The 20,330-nt window shown below is 51.2% G+C and overlaps 1 protein-coding gene across 1 annotated transcript in view; it reads right to left on the reverse strand.

The window, feature by feature from the left end:
- Positions 1-20,330, reverse strand: part of LOC137439711 (corticotropin-releasing factor receptor 2-like) — a 318,876-nt gene that overhangs the window by 159,301 nt on the left and 139,245 nt on the right. The gene's annotated exons all lie outside the window — the stretch shown is intronic.

The raw sequence follows: 20,330 nt of genomic DNA on the forward strand, positions 1-20,330 counted from the left end.
TTCTGCTTCTCATCCCTTTTTCTTTGCGATTGCAATAATTACATTGTAAATATCTGTAATAAATCAAATTGTTAAAACGTTTTCCTTTTCTCTCTGTCTGTGAATGTCGTTTCCTTAATTGATCGGCCATTGTTCGTATCCAGGTTAACATCGACCGTAACTGCTTCAGCATTATCCAGGCGGTGACCAACGGTTTTCGCTCAGCCATCTAAATTTCCATCAAGGAACAAAGGAAACCGCCGGAGGGTACGGTGCGTTCTCCGATTGGGACCGTTGGACATTGTGGACCATTGAGCGAAAAGCTATCGCGTGAGGGACCAATCGGTGTTTGTAGTTGCTGATTCACAACCTGCTAAGTACGAAGTTATTCGTGCGTGGCAGCCGCAGGTCTGGTGAGTTCGGGAGGGAATGTAGGTTATCCCCCTCGTAGTAAACCCGAACCCTGGGCCGTAACACATTCGGTGTTCAAGAGTGGGATTCCGCTCCGAGCACTGTAACGATATATACATATATATATATATATATATATATATATATATAATTATATATATATATATATATATATATATATATAATTATTATTTTTATTTTTTTCGGGACCACTGCTATTTTTGGTAAATGCAATGTAAGTACCATGAGCTTAATACCAAATATGTTATTGACTTGAAGTGAGTGCCATTTATTACTGGGATTATGGTATGCATATAGATTAACATGGAGAAAAAGACATAAAATGGCATAACCCCAGTGGTATTAGTCATTTTGTTCTGCAGAGTTAATGGCCGCCACTCTGCCATTTTGGTTGGATTACAAACCAAAATCTTCTGCATATGTATACTCTCATATAATGTCTTTGTGCCAAATTTGAACAAAGTCGGCCCATGTGTATCCGAGAAATGGTTGGGGACACGTTTAAGTTGGGTTGGGAACAAAGGCTAGAGCACGGACAATCCCCATCGGTTGGCATCCATGGAGAGGAGGAAATTCCTCTTGAGGAAATACCCCACTGAGTACAGTGAGAAAAGCGACGCCATTGTTATGCCATCGCTGGTACCCTGAGTATCCTGGGAAGTGACGGTAGTGATGGCACTTCTCCCAAACTCAGTGGCTGGGTTAAGTGTTTGTCTCATGAGGATGTCCATGTGTGTGTCAGCTCTATTAAGAGCCGTAGCCCAAGTATTAAAAAAAGGTAACAAAATGGCCGCCAGACGGCCATATTGGATCTGATCTTGAAAAAAATGATGTGAATATGTAAGGGATCATTCATTATCTGTGTGCCAAGTTTGAATAATATCGGTAAATGCATGTCCGAGAAATGATTGAGGACGTGTTCAATACTGGGTTTTTTTTAACAACAAATATGGCCACCAGTCTACCAGTCGGCCATCTTTAATCAGATCGCAAAATAAAGTGAAGAACACTTTTACGCCATCATGTACTGTGCTGGTGCTAAGTTTGACCAAAATCAGTCCATGCATGTCTGAGAAATGGTTGGGGAAACGTTTAAGTAACAAAATGGCCGCCAAAATGGCTGATCAGAGTTGGATCTGATGTCGAAAAAAAATGAAGTGCTTTTGTAAGTGATCATTCCTTATCTGTGTGCAAAGTTTGAGTAAGATCGGTAAATGCATGTCCGAGAAATGGTTGAGGACGTGTTCAATATAGGGTTTTTTACAACTAAAATGGCCACCAGTCGGACATCCTTGATTGCTTCGCGAAACAAAATGAGGTGCATATGTATACCATCTTTGTGCCAAGTGTGAAAAAAATTGGTCCATACTGTACATGTCCGAGATATGGTTGTGGACACACACACGGATGGACGGATGGCCAGACAAGACCCAATCCATCAGACCCCGTTTCAGAGTAAGTCCAACATGGGCTAAAATGTATTTTTATTTTTTTGCAAGTTGATTGGCTAATTTCCTTTATCCGCATATGTCTGTGTTTGAGCACTGCATAGGGTAAATTTAGTGATCGTGATTTGAAGGACAAAACTACCTGGGGTTCTTGCAATAGGATAGCAGCGAGAAGGAATATAAAACAATCGGGGCTTTGATAAGTCAAATTTTATAAGTCTTGACAGATAGTAAATTGGACTACCGGCTTATATTATATTTATAGATGCACCTGAGAATAAAAAATGGTCAAATTTTATGCACTCCTGATTCATGTCAGCATATTGTCCTGGCTTGTTGTTGCTCTTTCGCAGGGGGATTGTTTCACAACCATCCATAACTCACTTTGTCATGTTTATAAGCTGCCCTACTCCATTTTTATTTAGCTCCCATGATAGTTTGCGCAATTCACGAAGGACCTACAAAAGTGGCAGATTTGGTACACGAAAAAATAGCACCCCTTTCATTAAATGTAAAATTAAATGCGTCAAACTTATCTCAATGGCGATATACAACCAATAGAGTGAAGGCAAAACTTTTCCTAGTTGCAGTCTGATATTTCAACAAAGAAAAGGAAACCTGCATGTGTATCACAGATTTTTTTGAAAATGCATTTAATTGTCAAAAGGAAAAATACACAATTTTGACAAGTTGTCACCAAAATGCCGGTCTGATGGATAATAAAATTGTTGCATATGCAGTAAATAATGCACGTTTTCACACACTTATATTGAATTTATCCAACCTTGTGCCATGGCATTGCAATGCTCACACTATCCATAATACAGCTCAACATGGCTTGAAGATGCTTTCATACGATGAAGAGAACTTGGTTATCAACATTTACAGTGAATTATGAGCAAGTGCAAAGAAACTGAGTGAACATAATGAATTCTTTAGCATTATGAATAGAGAATACTAAGATAACTTATTCCATACTCCCACACATTTTCTGCTTTTTTTGGTGGCTATGGATAGGATATTGAAGAAATATTCAGGACTCTAATCTCTCTGTATTAGCCATGGAGAAGAAAATGTGAGCTGCACAATAAAGACCTTCATTTAGGAGCAAGACCAATCGGTGCCAGTGACGGGAACATCTCGAGCTATACATTTACTTAGTTCATAAAGTCTCATACAAAATGTACAATTAGAATAATACCACAACCAATTGTGAAACCAATAATCTTCAGGTAACATCATATCAGTGAATGGCACCTTCAAGGAGCTGAGAAGAGTTTCCAAATTGACAAGAGAAGAGGTTCCACATTATACAAGGTGATAGTGTTTAAATAACTTACTGCTTGACGAGCAGAATAACTTAATTCAAGATGCCCAAAGGGTTTCAACGTGCATTCTCCAATGTCGAGAAAAGGGGTTCAATTTCAGAGAGAGCGTTTTCTACAATATGTGTATGCCACTTAATCTGAACAATCATCTTGAGCCTGACAAACTTTGGGCTTTGCCTAGAAAGTTGGGCAATAAATTGGATGGATTTGAACTATTCATGGGCATGTGTGGATTGATGAAAGCAATCAGATCCAAGTACATGTGTTGGAAAGCCTAGCCGTTCATGCGTTTTTTTGTATACTAAGTCGAGTCTCGTGTAAGAGTTAACACATAGAACATATAATAAAGGGAGCAGGAGCCAGAGAGAGAGAGAGAGAAGCACAACAACAGTAGAGAACAGGGACATCGCGAGATCTGTGGAAGGGAGAGGGCTGGGGCGGAGTACAAGGGAAAAACAAGATGGACACTACAGGGAATTTCAGGAAAGAAAACGGAATTTGAAGTAGGTGGATTTGGGGTGGATTAACGGTGGTAGAAAAGATCAAGGTTTTGGATTCGGGAAGATATGAGATACTGGTGAACAGCTGTTTTGAAGATCTGGAGGGAGGAGAGGGATTGAAGAGCATGTGGGAGGCTGTTCCAGAGGCAGGAAAAAAGAGAAATGAAAGAGTGAAGGTGAGCAGAGAGTCTCAATTTTAGCAGTTTAACCATAAGAGGGTTGCTGACAGATCATGTGCATCCTGCAGGAATATTTGGGGGACAGAGCACAGACAGAGCAGGGGGTGTTAGGCCAGAGAAGAGTTGGTAGAAGACAGAAAGACCACCAACCTGCTTGAGGTGAGAGAGTGAAAGGCCCTCAGAATCAGCTTCATTGTGGGAGATACCAATGAATGAATAATTGAATGACGTATTACAAGGTTTGAAAAAAATTACTGTGTGCAGTGCTGCTTAATGGACACCGAGCCAGCTGAAACAGCTGGAGCACCCCCACTCCAGCCAAAGCTTCTAATGCAGTCAGTGGGTAGAATTATTTAAGTGATGCAAGGCCCTGAAATTACTTTAAAATGTTCAGCACGTGCTGACTTTACTCCACAGCAAAACTTTTGTGGAACGCATTTTCCGTATTAAGCAGAATTTGTGGATTGATGAAAGCAACCAGATACAAGTTGACGTGTTGGAAAGCCTAGCCGTTCATGCACTTCAATTTTAAAACAAGCATTCTGAGTATTGCGCTGCAATACATGTCCCCGACCGGCAGTCTGTCGTCTGGAAAACTGTTGGGGAAATTACCAAGGGTTATTTACCCACAGGTTCTGAATCGTTCCCAATCGCTAATTACCTCAGGACGGGCTCACCTGTGATTCACACTCGGGACTTCGATTTATACACCTTGCAGACAGGTCAGCAGAAGCACGAGAATATACGTTGTTGATAAAGAACCTTTCGAGTTGCTAAATATCAGTAATTTATTATATTTTCTGGTTCACGATCAATGATCAATGTGTATATATATATGTTGCGCGGCTTGGCTCCACCCCTCCCGAAAGCGCGCGCTGTGTCGCGCTTTTGACGTTCGCGAGTCGAGGCTGAGGACGCGCGGTGCGGCTTGAGGAGAACTCCAGAATAAACAAGAGATATCCATTTTTTAAATATTTTCGTTTACTTAACGATATCTGCCAAACCACGTGCTCTATCGCAAATTCCAAAAAGACATTTTAGTAGACTGACATGCTGAACAGATCTGTGAAGTTTCCCCTCGATTGGATCAAAAATGAGGGAGGAGCTCGGTTTTAAAGGTTCATGCTTAAAAACGTCATAACTCTGAAACCATGTGACGCATGATGTCATGCCCGATGACTTTTTTTTCGTCATGCGTATGCGATTCTGCCTGCAAAGTCTGGCCTCGATCTGTTCAGCCGTTGCAGAGAAAAAGGGGTTTTCGTGTTTTCACGAAAAACAATATGGCGGCCGAATCACGTGACCTGTGACGTCATAATTACCATTAAAATATTCTATAGACCAAGTCCCTCATATCGTGAAAATTTGATCTCAATCGGTCCTATTATTGCAGAGAAATTGGTTTTTAAAGGAAATTAAAACTTAAAATGGCACTTTGTTAAGGATCATCAGAATTATCAGAATTCCCAAAGTTCAAAGTGCCATAACTTTGTCAAAAATGATCGAAACGTCGTGAAGTTCGAACTCGATCTGTAACTTATCATGAGGAAACCATTTGCCAAGTTTGAAATCATTATAAGCGTTGAGCGTTTGGAAAAAAAAGTCCGGAAAACTGTTCTTTGCGTGACGGACTGACAGACGGAGACTGACAGACTGACGGACTGACGGACTGACAGACGGAGGGAAGGCGTGCAAACCTATAGTCCCATCCGGTGTACACCGGAAGGGGAATAATAACATGGGCCAGGTTTGCAGAATTAGTAAAGACTGGATAGTGGATATGCTCAGAAGCTTTTCACAGCAGCAAGGAAAGAACAGAAGTATTGAAGGAGCTGTGCTCCAACGCGAGTCGAACGGATTGACGCGACAAAAGACGGTAATTCGTCCAAGTTGCTTTATTGCACAAATCAAACTCGGGTACTCTGAAAAGCCCGTTTATCGGGCAGCAATATATATACACACTCAAACACGTCATGCCGGAGCGTTTGCCCGGGAAAGGCGAGACTGGGCGTGCCCAGGCGTCCTGGGTGAGCCCTGGAAAGGCGAGTCTGGACGTGCCCGGGCGTCCTGGGCGAGCCTTGGAAAGGCGCGACTGGGCATGCCCGGGCGTCCTGGGCGAGCCCAGGAAAGGCGAGTCCGTGCATGCCTGGGAGAGGCGCGTCTGAGCCTGTCCGGGCGGCCTGGGCGAGCCCGGCATGGTGATCGCTCCCTGGCCGCATCCTCGGCAGGTGCAAGGCGATTGTGTATACCCAGCGGTAACCGCTACACGCGCCCCCCCAGAATCGACTTGCACCGGCAGGGTCAATTTAAGGGGGGTCCTGATGACCTGGCCGAAGCGACCCCTGGAGGGTCGTGGGGGGGGGGGTCCGGTGTGGTGGTGGGTGGTCGACCCGGGGGAACCATGGACGGGGGATGGCCTCGCCGCGGAGGAAGGGCCAACCGTGGTGGTTGGTTGACGTCCACGTGCACCGGCTTGAGGCGGTCCACCGAAATCCGGTCCGACCTGCTGCTGATGTCGATGACGAACGACTTGTTGTCCCGTCGCAGGACCCGGAAGGGCCCGTCGTACGGCGGCCGGAGTGGCCCCCGGTGTGCGTCATGACGCACAAAAACGTACTCCGCTGTGCGAAGCGCTGGGGGGGGGGACGTAGGACTGGGGGCTACCGTGGCGGGACGTTGGCACGGGGGCAAACTGTCGGGCGGCCTCCTGGAGGTCCGAGCGCTGGCGAGCTGCGGACCAGGGACTGGTAGCGTCGGGCACGAACTCGCCCGGGACGCGTAGCGGCTGGCCGTAGACGAGCTCGGCGGTGGATGCCTGGAGGTCCTCCTTGGGGGCCGTGCGGAGGCCCAAAAGGACCCACGGCAGCCGGTCGGCCCAACCGCCATCCTGAAGGCCGGCCATGAGCGCGGCCTTCATGGAGCGGTGAAAACGCTCGCACAACCCATTGGCTTGGGAGTGGTAGGCCACGGTACGGTGGAGCTTGACCCCCAGGTTGCGGGCGACCGCGCCCCACAGCTCGGAGGTGAACTGCGGACCGCGGTCCGAAGAGATGTCCGCCGGTGTGCCGAAACGGGTGACCCAGGTGGCGATGAAAGGCTGCGCCATGTTGGCGGTGGTGGTGGAAACGAGGGGAACGGCCTCCGGCCACCTGGTGGTCCTGTCCACCATGGTGAGCAGGTGTGTGAAACCCCGCGATGGGGGAAGGGGGCCCACCAGGTCCACATTGACGTGGTCGAAATGCCGTTCGGGCACGGTGAGAGGTGCCAGCGGGGCCTGGGTGTGGCGGTGGACCTTGGCCCGCTGGCAAGCCGTGCAGGCATTGGCCCAATCGCGGACGTCCCGTCGAAGTCCGTGCCAGACGAAACGCGCCGACACCAGCTTCTGGGAAGCTTTCCGGCCCGGGTGGGAAAGGCCGTGGAGGGAGGCGAAAATGCGGCGCTGCCTGGTAACGGGCACGACAGGGCGAGGCTGGCCTTGGGAGATGTCGCAGACCAGGACAGTGTCCGCGAAGGGGACGTCGGCCAGGCGGAGGCCCGTGTCCACCGCCCGGAGGGCGTGCACCTTGGTGTCAGTGGTCTGGTCGGCCGCCATGAGCACGAAGTCCACGCCGAGGTGGACCGCGTTCGCGCTGCCCCGAGTAAGACAGTCGGCCACGGCGTTGTCTTTTCCGGCGACGTGCCGGATGTCCGTGGTAAATTCCGACACAGCGGAGAGGTGGCGCTGCTGGCGGGCCGACCACGGCTCCATGACTTTGGCCATTGCGTAAACCAACGGCTTGTGGTCGACGAAAGCCGTGAACGGGCGGCCCTCCAGGAGGTGGCAGAAATGGCGAACGGCCAGGTATAGACCGCGGAGCTCGTGGTCAAATGTGCTGTATTTTAACTCATTCGGCCGGAGTTTCCGGCTAAAAAATGCGAGTGGCTGCCAAACCCCGTTCACCCATTGTTCATGTACGGCGCCCACCGCGTAGCCGGAGGCGTCCGTAGTGAGGGCGATGGGAGCGTCGAGCACCGGGTGAGCCAGCAGCGTTGCGTCGGTGAGGGCCCGCTTCGCGCTCGTGAATGCCGCGTCCATGGCCGCGGACCAGACGATGTCATGCTTGGCCGGCTTGCCCCGGAGGGCTTCGTAAAGGGGCCGCATGAGCTGAGCAGTGCGGGGCACGAAACGGTGATAAAAATTCACCATGCCGAGGAACTCCTGCAGGGCATTGATGGAGCGGGACGCGGGAACTTGGCGATGGCCTCGACCTTGGACGGCAGCGGCACGGCCCCGTTCTTGGTGATGTGGTGGCCCAAAAACTCAATGGCTGTCGTGCCGAAGTGGCATTTGGCCGGGTTGACGATTAAGCCGTGCTCGCTGAGGCGCCCGAACAGTGTTCGGAGGTGGAGGAGGTGCTCGGCCCGGGACGTGCTGGCGACGAGGATGTTGTCCAGGTAGACGAAGAGGAATGGCAGGTCGCGCAGCACGCCGTCCATCAAGCGTTGGAACGCGTGGGCCGCGTTCTTGAGGACAAATGGCATCCTCAAGAATTCGGACAGGCCGAACGGCGTGATGACGGCCGTTTTTGGGACGTCGGCCGGCCTGACAGGTACCTGGTGGTATCCCCGTATCAAGTCAATTTTCGAAAAAATGACCCGCCCCGCAAACTGGGCGGAAAAGTCTTGGATGTTCGGCCTGCGGGATCGGATACCTGTCGGGGGTGGTAACGTCGTTGAGGCGGCAGTAGTCGCCACATGGGCGCCATCCGCCCCCCGGCTTTGGCACGATGTGCAGTGGTGAGGCCCACGCGCTATCGGAGCGCCGCACGATGCCGAGGTGCTCCAACGTGTCGAACTTGGCTTTGGCCACGGCGAGCTTGGCCGGGTCGAGACGGCGGGCTCTGGCATAGACCGACGGGCCCATAGTGGGTATGTGGTGCTCGATACCATGCCACACTGCGACGGCCGAAAACGTCGGCCGCGTGAGGGCCGGGAATTCCGCGAGCAGGCGAGCGAACTCGTTCGACGCCGGGAGGGCGCACGCTAGTTCGGTCGGCGCAGAGCTGCTCATCGCGCATGCCAGGGAGCTGAAGGTCTCGGCGTTGACAAGGCGACGCCATTTGACGTCGACCAGCAGCCCGTGCGCGCAGAGGAAGTCGGCGCCCAGGAAAGCCATGGGCACGCTTGCGGTCACAAAGGTCCAATTAAAGCGCTGGCTGCCGAAGCAGAGGGTGACGTTGCGTGGGCCGAAGGTGCGTATGGCCGATCCATTGGCAGCGACCAAGGAGGGGCCGCAAACAGCGGTCTGCTTGTCCTGCTCGGAGGCGGGTATGACGCTCAGTTGGGCGCCGGTGTCACAAAGGAAACGCCGCCCGGACGCTTTGTCCTTAATAAAAAGCAAGTTGCCCGAGTGGCCGGCGCTCATGGCTGGTAATGAACGCCGGCCCGGCCGTTTCCCGACTTGCCGAAAGTGCACGGGGGTCGGCATGTCCGAGCCTTCTGTCCGAACCTGGCGTGGTAATAACACCACGCCTGGTCAGGTGGAGGCCCCGGCCGTCATGTAGGAAGCGGTCGGCGCGGCCTGGCAGCCGCCAGTTGCACCGGCAGTTCGGCCTCCAACCGCACAGGGTGCTCGCGCGCCATGGGCGTCGCCTCGGACGGTGGCGGGCTCCAGGTAGCCGCCCCGATGTGCTGGCCTGCCGAGGAGATCTTGTCGGCTTCCCTGGCGAGGGCGCGGGGATCCGCGATCTGCGTGCCTGCCAGGGCAAAGCGTACCGGGCTAGGCAGCTGGCGGAGGAACAGCTCCCGGAAAAGAAAATCCAGAGAGTGCGCACCGAGCAGCGAGAGCATGTAGTCCATTCGCTCGGACGGGCGCGTGTCGCCGAGCTCGGGCAGGTCGAGCAGGCATCGTGGGCGTTCCGCCGGCGAGAGGGCGAATGCATCGAGGAGGAGCGTCTTGATCGCGCCATACTTGTCAGCGGGTGGCGGGTGCTGGAGGAGGCTCAGGGCGCGGGCCGCGGTGGCGGAGCCGAGTGCCGCTACCACATGGTGGAAGCGGGTGTCGTCGGCGGTGATGCCTTGCAGGGCAAACTGGGAGTCCGCCTGGGCGAACCAAACCGCCGCATGAGCCTCCCAGAAGGTAGGCAGTTTAAGGGCAAATGCCGTGTCCATGTCGGGGTCACCAGTGAACGAGCTGTGCTCCAACGCGAGTCGAACGGATTGACGCGACAAAAGACGGGAATTCGTCCGAGTTGCTTTATTGCACAAATCAAACTCGGGTACTCTGAAAAGCCCGTTTATCGGGCAGCAATATATATACACACTCAAACACGTCATGCCGGAGCGTTTGCCCGGGAAAGGCGAGACTGGGCGTGCCCGGGCGTCCTGGGCGAGCCCTGGAAAGGCGCGACTGGGCATGCCCGGGGCGTCCTGGGCGAGCCCTGAAAAGGCTAGACTGGGCGTGCCCGGGCGTCCTGGGCGAGCCCTGGAAAGGCGAGTCTGGACGTGCCCGGGCGTCCTGGGCGAGCCCTGGAAAGGCGTGACTGGGCATGCCCGGGCGTCCTGGGTGAGCCCTGGAAAGGCGAGACTGGGCGTGCCTGGGCATCCTGGGCGAGCCCTGGAAAGGCGAGTCTGGGCATGCCCAGGAAAGACGAGACCGGGCGTGCCCGGGCGGCTCGGGCGAGCCCAGGAAAGGCGAGTCCGGGCATGCCCGGGAGAGGCGCGTCTGGGCCTGTCCGGGCGGCCTGGGCGAGCCCGGCATGGTGATCGCTCCCTGGCCGCGTCCTCGGCAGGTGCAAGGCGATTGTGTATGCCCAGCGGTAACCGTTACAGTATAGTTTTAATAGATGAGGAAGACATGAGTCAATGGTATATATGCGAGATATACTTTCTCCTGGGCAGAATTATTCGATGGGCCGTAATGCCCACAGGGTGGCTCCAATAAAAATAAATGTACATTGGCACTTCCGGGCCCACAGCACACTGTGCTGCCATGGCTGACACACACTGGCCAGACATATCATATCGGCCTGTTAGCACGCATGTGACACATGCATGTGCCACTGCATAACATCTTCATGATGATGGGAAATCATCATGAAGCACCACCCACAAACAAGAGGTGTTTACACATACAAAATTATTCTGTCTGCCACCTGTCTATAAATTACATATGTTGCCTCCTCAGTGTCACGTGTAACAAACGACTTACTCTGACAGGCCCCTGTTACATAATACATGGCAATCTAACCTACTCGAAACACAATGGACCATACGACACTTACCACAGTCTAGCTATGGATCACCCTTCCACATAACAATATATTCGTGGAATAGCATGCAGTATTTAACGTATATTATTTTAGGCCTAAGACCATTTGTGTTTGGATAGATTGTTAGAACATTTTGAACCCCGTAATAAGTATGTGTTTCGTATAAAGTGTCTGTGTATCATGGATCACTGCATGAGGATGTGAGTGATTTCATGTAAATATTATATGAGGATAGTTTAGGAATATTAATACAAGTGAATTAAGATTGGTGTTAATTTCACGGTTACGATGGTTTGCTTAAGATCTTAGAGTCTTGAGTTTTTAACCCCTGTCATTCTGTTGAAACAAGCATTCTGAGTATTGCGCTGCAATACATGTCCCCTACCGGCAGTCTGTCGTCCGGAAAACTGTTGGGGAAATTACCAAGGGTTATTTACCCACAGGTTCTGAATCGTTCCCAATCGCTAATTACCTCAGGACGGGCTCACCTGTGATTCGCACTCGGGACTTCGATTTATACACCTTGCAGACAGGTCAGCAGAAGCACGAGAAAATACGTTGTTGATAAAGAACCTTTTGAGTCGCTAAATATCAGTAATTTATTATATTTTCCGGTTCACGATCAATGATCGATGTGTATATATATGTTGCTCCGCCCCTCCGGAAAGCGCGTGCTGTGTCACGCTGTTGACGTTCGCGAGACGAGGCTGAGGGCGCGCGGTGCAGCTTGAGGAGAAATCCAGACTAAACAAGAGATATCCATTTAAAAAAAAGATTTTCGTTTAATTAACGATACCTGCCAAACCACGTGCCCTATCGCAAATTCCAAAAGGGCATTTAAGTAGATTGACATGCTGAACAGATCTGTGAAGTTTCCCCTCGATTGGATAAAAAAATGAGGGAGGAGTTCGGTTTTAAAGGTTCATGCTTAAAAACGTCATAACTCTGAAACCATGTGACGCATGACATCATGATCGCTGACTTTTTTGTTCGTCATGTGTATGCGATTCTGCCTGCAAGGTCTGGCCTCAATCTGTTCAGCCGTTGCAGAGAAAAAGGGGTTTTCGTGTTTTCACGAAAAACAATATGGCGGCCGAATCACGTGACCTGTGACGTCATAATTACCATTAAAATATTATACAGACCGAGTCCCTCCTATGGTGAAAATTTGATCTCATTCGGTCCTATTATTGCAGAGAAATTGGTTTTTAAAGGAAATTAAAACTTAAAATGGCACTGAGTTAAGGATCATCAGAATTATCAGAATTACCAAAGTTCAAAGTGCCATAACTTTGTCAAAAATGATCGAAACGTCGTGAAGTTCGAACTTGACCTGTAACTTATCATGAGGAAACGATGTGCCAAGTTTGAAATCATTAGCATGCCTCCCCCGCTGCCATTCAATTCTCACACATTTCAGCACAATTCCAAGCAGATGTTACAAAAAGTTGCCATTGCCTGCTATTGTGAAATCCCCGTTCACAGTTGAATCACTTATTTCCAGAAGCACATTTCAAAACTCAATAATCACCATTCATTTTCTCCAACCTCACGACCACATAAAAACACATAACCACAACACTAACACAAACGCCACCCACAACACTCTGTGGCACACATTCCATCCCCCTCACCGGCCATGTCATCACTCTCACCCGCCCCCAACTCCAAATTACATGTCCCCAATTTTCCATAGCAAGTCCTGAAGCCTGGGACAGTACACCTCGAAACACTCACCTCAAGTGCAGGTAGTTGTAGGTTGGTCGGGTCCAAGAGTGCCATCCACCACACCTAATTTTCCCCTCACCCTTCCAATCCACCCAGGAGCCTCCCGACCCATGTAGGATCTCAATCTATCCCCGTGAACTATCTGTGGAAGGGTATGCGGGCCCATCTGAATTTTGAACACCACATCAGTCACCTGTCGAAGCACCACCCCGGGGCCCTTCCAGGGTGAGGTGAATTTTGGGCACACCCCCTTCCTTCTCCGGGGCCAGTAGAGCCAAATAAGGTCTCCGGGAAGGAACCGAGGTGTGTGTGCCCGAGCATTATACCGCGTTTTCATATGCGAGGAAGCCAAGCCAATTTGCTTCCTCGCAAACTCGTGAGCCTTTTCTATGCTCATTTTCAAATTGGTTGCATGACTTTCCACAGATGCTTCACCCGGTTACTCTGGTGACGGTCCCATCAACAAATCTGTGGGGACTCGCATCTCCATACCGAACATCAACAAGGCGGGGGTGCACCGAGTGGTCGCATGCTGTGCGGTCCGGTATGCCATCAATATAAGGGGGAAGTGCTCGTCCCAATCCTGTTGGTTTTCAGATGTAAAGAGTGCCAATTGTGTCAACAATGTCCGGTTGAATCTCTCCACCATCCCATCTGATTGAGGCCTCAGAGGGGTCGTCTTGGTCTTGTGAATTTGGAGGAGCTCGCACTATGAACGTTTCCCATCTGGCAGATTCAAAGTTCCGGCCCTGGTCGGTGTGTAGCTCCCTTGGAACACCAAATCGGGAGAAGAATCCCTCAACTAAAACTTGAGCTACCAGCCGGGCTTCCTGGTTGGGCAATGGGTAAGCTTCTGGCCACTTGATAAAGTAGTCCATTGCCACCATAATGTACCGGTTCCCTCGGCGGGTGGCTGGCAGGGGCCCCACCACATCTACTGCCACCCGCTCAAGTGGTGCTCCTACATTGTACACCTGGAGCGGGGCCTTACCCGCACGTGGGTCGTGGGGGTCCCTTCTTACCGTGGCAGAGGTCGCAGGATCTCACCCAATCTTGAATGTCCCTGCCCGAATTCACCCAGGAGAACCTCTGCCGCAATTTGGACAAAGTTTTGGCCATGCCCAAATGTCCCATTGTCCTAGTCCCATGTACGTGCCCCATAACCACTTCCTTCAATTTGTTTGGTACAATTTATCAACCAGGAAGCTACATCGCCCGTTGGTGTTACCCATTTCCTAAACAAATAGCCATCTTTCAACCCCAACATCTGCCACTGTGCCCAATAGGCCTTTACCTGGGCCCCTTGTGGAGCAATCTCCTCCCAAGAAGGTCTTTTGTCCTCCTCTAGCCAATGAAAAGGGGCCCAAAACAGGATCCTCCCTTTCACTCTCTCGCCAATTCACATCGCCCAATTCAGGTGGGGATTGTGGCAAAGTTCGCCTGGTCACTCTCGCTGCATATAGGCATGCATCAATTTGGCCCTACCCAATTGGATCCTTGGCTTCTTGTCTATCACAAAATTTGCACTGTGCCTCCCAACAGGGGCGCCGAGAGAGAGCGTCTGTATTGGCATGTGCTTTGCCGGGCCGATGTTGCACAGTGAAATTATGCTGCTGCAGCCTCTCAAGCCACCTTGCAATTTGTCCCTCCGGCTCTTTGAACCGAATAAGCCATTGCAAGGAGGCATGATCCACTCGGATCACAAACTCCCTCCCATAAAGGTAAGGGTGAAATTGTCCAACTGCAGACAGTAGGGCCAATAGTTCTTTGCGGGTAAAGCAATAATTTAGTTCGGGCCTCGAGAGTGCCCGACTGTAATACGCAATAACCCTCTCAACTCCCTGTTGCATTTGTGACAACACAGCTCCCAATCCTTCTTGGCTCGCATCTGTGTCCAGGATGTAATTGTCATCATCCGTCGGGTATGCCAAATCTGGGGCCTCCACCAGACGTTGTTTTAAGTGACTGAATGCCTCGATGCAGCTCCCTGACCATATAAATCAGGCTCCTTTCTCCGTCAATTTGTGCAAGGGTCTTGCAATTTCTGCGAAATTTGCCACAAATCTCCTGTAGTAAGAGCAGAGGCCCAAAAATCCTCTGACCTCCCTTACATTTTTGGGGGCCGGCCACCGTTTTACTGATTTTACTTTTCCAGGGTCAGTGGCCACACCACTCTCACTAATCACGTGACCCAGGTAAGTCACCTCTCTCCTGAAAATTTCGCACTTGCTCAGATTCAATTTCAACCAGGCACCCCTTAATCTCTCAAATACCTCTGACAAATTTTTAGCAGCCTGTTCAAATGTGGGAGCGTGGACCAATACGTCATCTAGGTAGACAAGGCAAGTCTGCCATGGTAAGTCAATTAAAACACGTTCCATCAGACGCTCAAACGTGGCAGGGGCATTGCACAATCCAAAAGGCATGACAACAAACTGCCAGAGACCCTTTCCTGTGGTGAACACTGTTTTCTCCCTCGCCTCTTTATCCATCTCCACCTGCGAATAACCACTCTTTAAATCGAATGTAGAAAACCATTTTGAGCCTGAAACGGCATCGAGGGTGTCATCAATCCTTGGCAGGGGATACGAGTCTTTGAGTGTCACATGATTGAGCTGGCGGTAGTCCACACAGAACTGAGTGGTCCCATCCTTCTTTTTCACCAGCACAATGGGTGACACCCAAGGACTCACCAAGGGCTCGATAAATCCAGCCCTTTCCATTTTGCTCACCTGTTCTTCTGCCTCCTCTCTCTTAGCGAAAGGGAGCCACCTTGGTGGTTGGCGAACAGGCTGAGCTGCGCCAGTACTAATTTGGTGCCTGACGAGACTCGTGCGTCCAACATCCTCGGGGGAGAGATAAAAAATATCCAAGTTCTTACCAACCAAATTGTGCAATGTCTCTACCTGCTCCGATGTTCGGCCCTCTTCAGAGCGTGTCATCATGTCCCGCACTCCCTCTGGGCAATAACATCTCCCCAAATGTTCCCCTCTTTCCGGCTGTACTGGCAAGCATGTGGATCCACTTCCTCCGGTGACCTCTACTACACTACTGCATTTGGCTACGATGGCTCCGCCCCTTACAGTGCGGGGGCTATCGGACAAGTTGAGCAGCCTAACTGCCAACATAGGCCCAAGGGGGGCTACGAGGGTGCGACCCACCATCAATCCCTCGGTCCCCTGCGAGGACCACGATTCCACTAGCCCCAGCTGGCCAATGGGTTGAGCACCTGCTGCTAACTCCGCCATCACCACTCTCTCGGACCTGGGTGGCACGGTCACAGTGCGTGGCACCTCCATCCACATCCCCTGCACCTCCTCGTCATCCCCCAGTCCCACTAACTGCAGCCTCTCAGTGCCTAACTACATATGACCATGCCCAAGGTCTAGTTGGCAGTCATGTTCCACCAGGAAACTCAATCCTAATAGACACTGATTGCACACCTCCGCCACCCATGCAACCACGCTGACCTCCAGATCACCCAACTCCAACCTCACCACTCCGCGTCCCAATATTGGCGCCGTTGCCCTCGTAGCCAGTTGAAGGCTGTGTCCTTCTACCCTATCAATTTTGTCCCAGCCTCCAACACTCTGGTCAAGCACACTCGGATTGATAATGGTGTCACTGGCTCCAGTGTCCACCATAACATTTCAAAATTTACCCTTAAATTTACATATAACCCCGAGATTATCCATGCCAAACATTTTTCACATTTTACTAAACTCACCAAAGAAGATGCTTTGCCATACACATGCCAGCCAAGCATGGCCCATATGCTCGGCTCATTACACATTCCCGATTCACATTCCCATGGCTCTCTTCTCAAACCGAGAGTCCATAAATCATAACGGACCATCTGTGGAAGGTCATTCTCACACCATCACGTTCCACAGATGCCCCAATGGTTGTCCGGTGGGCTATCTCATTCCTGTCCATTCTGATTGACCCGCGTCCATAGACCAACACAGCATGGCAGGTCACCACATGCTGGCTATCCCAGAGTCTCAGGAGGAGGGTGTCAGGCTGCATGCCCGGATGATCACAACATCAGGCCCAAGTTGGCCGTCCGTGGTGCCACCACCAAAGCGCGACCCACAACACCTCCCCCTCGTGGTCCTCAATATTTGCCATCCCAGGCTTGAAAAACCACCTCGGACCCCCCTGGAGGTCTTAACCCCCACCAGGGTCCAGTGACCCTGTCGGCACGAGCCACATGCCTGGCCAGCGCCCCGACGGACAAGGGATGCCACACTCCACCAGACCCCCCATGGGGCCCAGGTCGTACCATGACACCCAAGGCTGGACCCCACGTCCAAATCGCACCAGCACAGCCCCCCAGCTGGCTGGCATTCCCAAATTTTGAAAGGGGCAACTTTTCTCCGAGGCCATCCCCAATGACCTCTCCTGGTCAGAATTCCACAACCCGGGGACCAACTCCAACCAAGGCTGCTCCAAATCAAATTCCCATTTCCATATAAATTTCTTTTTCCTTTTAAAAATTTTCATCTCCTGTCCCAAACCGCAGCTGCAGGTAACAACTCCCTCAGGTTGTTCTGCCCCTCCCTGCAGCTGGTCCAAATTCCCTACAGAGACAAAATCGTCAGAGGCTCGATCTCCCGATCCCTCTCTGTCCGAATCCAGCCCAGAGCCAACACACTCCCCCAACTGGTTGTTCAATTCCGAAGCCTCCGTTGCCAAATTGCAGAGTATGGTGAGGGTCCCTTCGGTCACTTCAACCACCTCATCGGACCGACTCACCTCATCACCCAGACTCCTTTGGGCCTGAACAAACCCTACCTCCATGGGACTGTCCCAGGTCCCCAGCCGCTGTGTCACATCATATACATAATCCCTATCACCATCCCAAATAATTTCTGGCCCCGCCAGGCCGTCCCCAATAAATACCCGGTCTGGCTCCATTACCCTGACCCCCAATAATGTTACCCCCTCTGGCTCTGAACCACTGCCCTGGTGTTGCAAGAATTCAAATCCATCCCCCGGTTGGGGTGTTGTGGCATCCACCCGGTCCCAATAAACCTGCAGGCCACCTGGTGGGAAACATTCCCCATTTACCTCCAATTGTTCATTCATCTCCCTTATTTCATTCCCCTGTTCACTACTTCGTTCGTTCATTCCACAAGGGGTTTTCGTTTCTTTAATCTGGGCATCCAGTATCTCACTACCTCCCCTTATTATCCCCCTCAATTCATTCCTTTGGGTCTCCATTTTACTATTCAATCCCCCCATACCGTTACTCCTTCTTTCGATCAGTTCACCACAAGCATCCAATTTGTCACTCAGTCGTTCCTCTATTTCCTTCATAACCTCCTTCATTTCTTTACTCATTCCCCTCATTTCCCTAAAGAATCGATCCCACATCTGTTCGGGTATCGGGGCCATCCCAACGGCGGGGGAAGTTCCACCACTACTCTCTACGCCCACTACTTCCGACTCACTCCCTATGGTTCCCACATCTTCCATCCTTCCTTCCTCCATATTGCCCACCTCCTCCATCCGTAAAGGAGGTCGCTTTCCCGCGCGGCTCTTACAACAGGAATAAAATTAAATTTAATGACGCACCGTCAGCGTCTCGTAAGCCCAATCGACTATGCAAATTTATCGCCTCAGACTACGAAAATTTTCGTCCAAATGGCGGGCGTGATGTACGCCCGACCGTGTCTATGTCTCGCCGCGGACAAAAAAAATTTGTCCGACGGGCCCAGATCCTCACTCTTGACACCAGTTGTCGCGCAGACCCTTCGGTTAATACCAGGGCTCGCGGGTGGACCCTAACGGATTTACTTGAGGCGACAATCAAACACGGATTCGGCTATAAAACGCGGGAGGAAGAAGGAAAGTGGAAGCTGTGGTAAAAGCGCTTACCTGGAGCGCGCCGACCACGGCTTCGATCCTGCAGGGAATTAATGAACCGAACAGCCACAAGATTTAATGTACAAACTAAACACGTTTATTCCCGGCACCCGATAACAATGAAACGTGACGGTAATCAAATAAAAGTCCTAATTTTGGATCCCACACACCACACTTCAAATACGCCACACAGGAATGGATGACGAAAGGAAATGTCTCGTCGTGTAGTGTTCTGTGGTGTGTCCTTATCTGTCTGTGGTCTGTCGTCCCCACTTGGCTCCAAGCTCCAAAGCACCGCGAAGGCCCGAGCCAGCGCCCACCCCAGGCTCCTCGTCGACCGCCCACGAGGCCCGTGCACCACTCTAAGCCAAAGCACCGAGCACTGCTGCGAGCACCACGCAGTTGGCAAGCCAACGACCACCAGGGACCTCCCAAGACCAAGCAGGGAAGTGCAGAGAGCACAAGACAGCCAGAGACAGCCAGAAAGCACAAGGGTTCGAGCTGGACGTGCAAGAGGGCCAGAGGGACGTGCTGCGCAAGAAAGACTCGATGTGCAAGAGAGCAAATGTCGTTCCGCGCGCCCTGATATCACCTTGTGGCGGTGACGCCAGCCTTGGCGAGCCACCAACCAGCGCCTTCCACCAAACCTTCCAGCTTCGCGCCTCCCGCACTCGTTGCCTGGAGGTTCGCACCCACCGCGCCGACCAATCACAGGCCCGTAGCCTGGTGATAGCTCGTGGCACTCTATTCTGCTAGGCCTGCCGGAGGTGTAGCTGGCTGCGGCCCATGCGGCGGTGCCCCGAACTGGCCTCTTGCCTGTTCTCTTCCGAAGTCCTTGTCAGGGAAGGGAATTATTTAATGTTGGACTAAGGGCCTATCTAAGTGTTTATGTTGGTGTGCATTTCCATAACGGACAAAGGTTTGATTACCAGGTATGACTCACAGGGGTTTATCTTCATCCCTACACTATCTAACACTCGAACATCCTGGTATGTTCACAAGCAGATATCTTAACCCGACAAACCGGACTAACATAGAACTTATTACAGGTAGATTCCCTATCGCGACAGTCGAAGCATGTTACCTATTCAGATCTACCTGGCTCTAGATTTTGCTCTACCCTACCGACATAACAGTATGTATGACAAGGACGAAATTATTAGATTTTGGTGAAGATCCGGATTCGGCTAGCCTGGTGTTGGCTTAGCGGTTAGGGTGCCGGCTTGGGATTCTAGGATCCTGGGTTCGAATCCCGGTCAATCGCTGAATTAACGCCAGGGGGGTTGACTCAGCCTGTCATCCTTCCGAGGTCGGCAAATTGAGTACCAGCTTGCTGGGATGAATAATCACGGTGTGTACCCCGATTTAGAATAGGTACACGGTATCCCTGCGCATCGTGAGAGCGTGACCAAGGGTTGGCGTCAGGAAGGGCATCTGGCCATAAAAACATTGCCTCAAACAGGTAACCATGATTGTCATGGGGCCCGCAAGGCTAACCTCTGCTCTAGCGGGGAAAAAATGGCCTTAAAACGATCATTCATTCATTCATTCATCCGGATTCGGCTGCAAGAATTTTTTAAGTGATTCTTCACCATTGAGTGATATGGCCAACCAG

This window comes from Myxine glutinosa, chromosome 1 (assembly GCF_964187855.1).
Source record: "Myxine glutinosa chromosome 1, kmMyxGlut1.1, whole genome shotgun sequence".
In the NCBI taxonomy this organism is placed as follows: Eukaryota; Metazoa; Chordata; class Myxini; order Myxiniformes; family Myxinidae; genus Myxine; species Myxine glutinosa.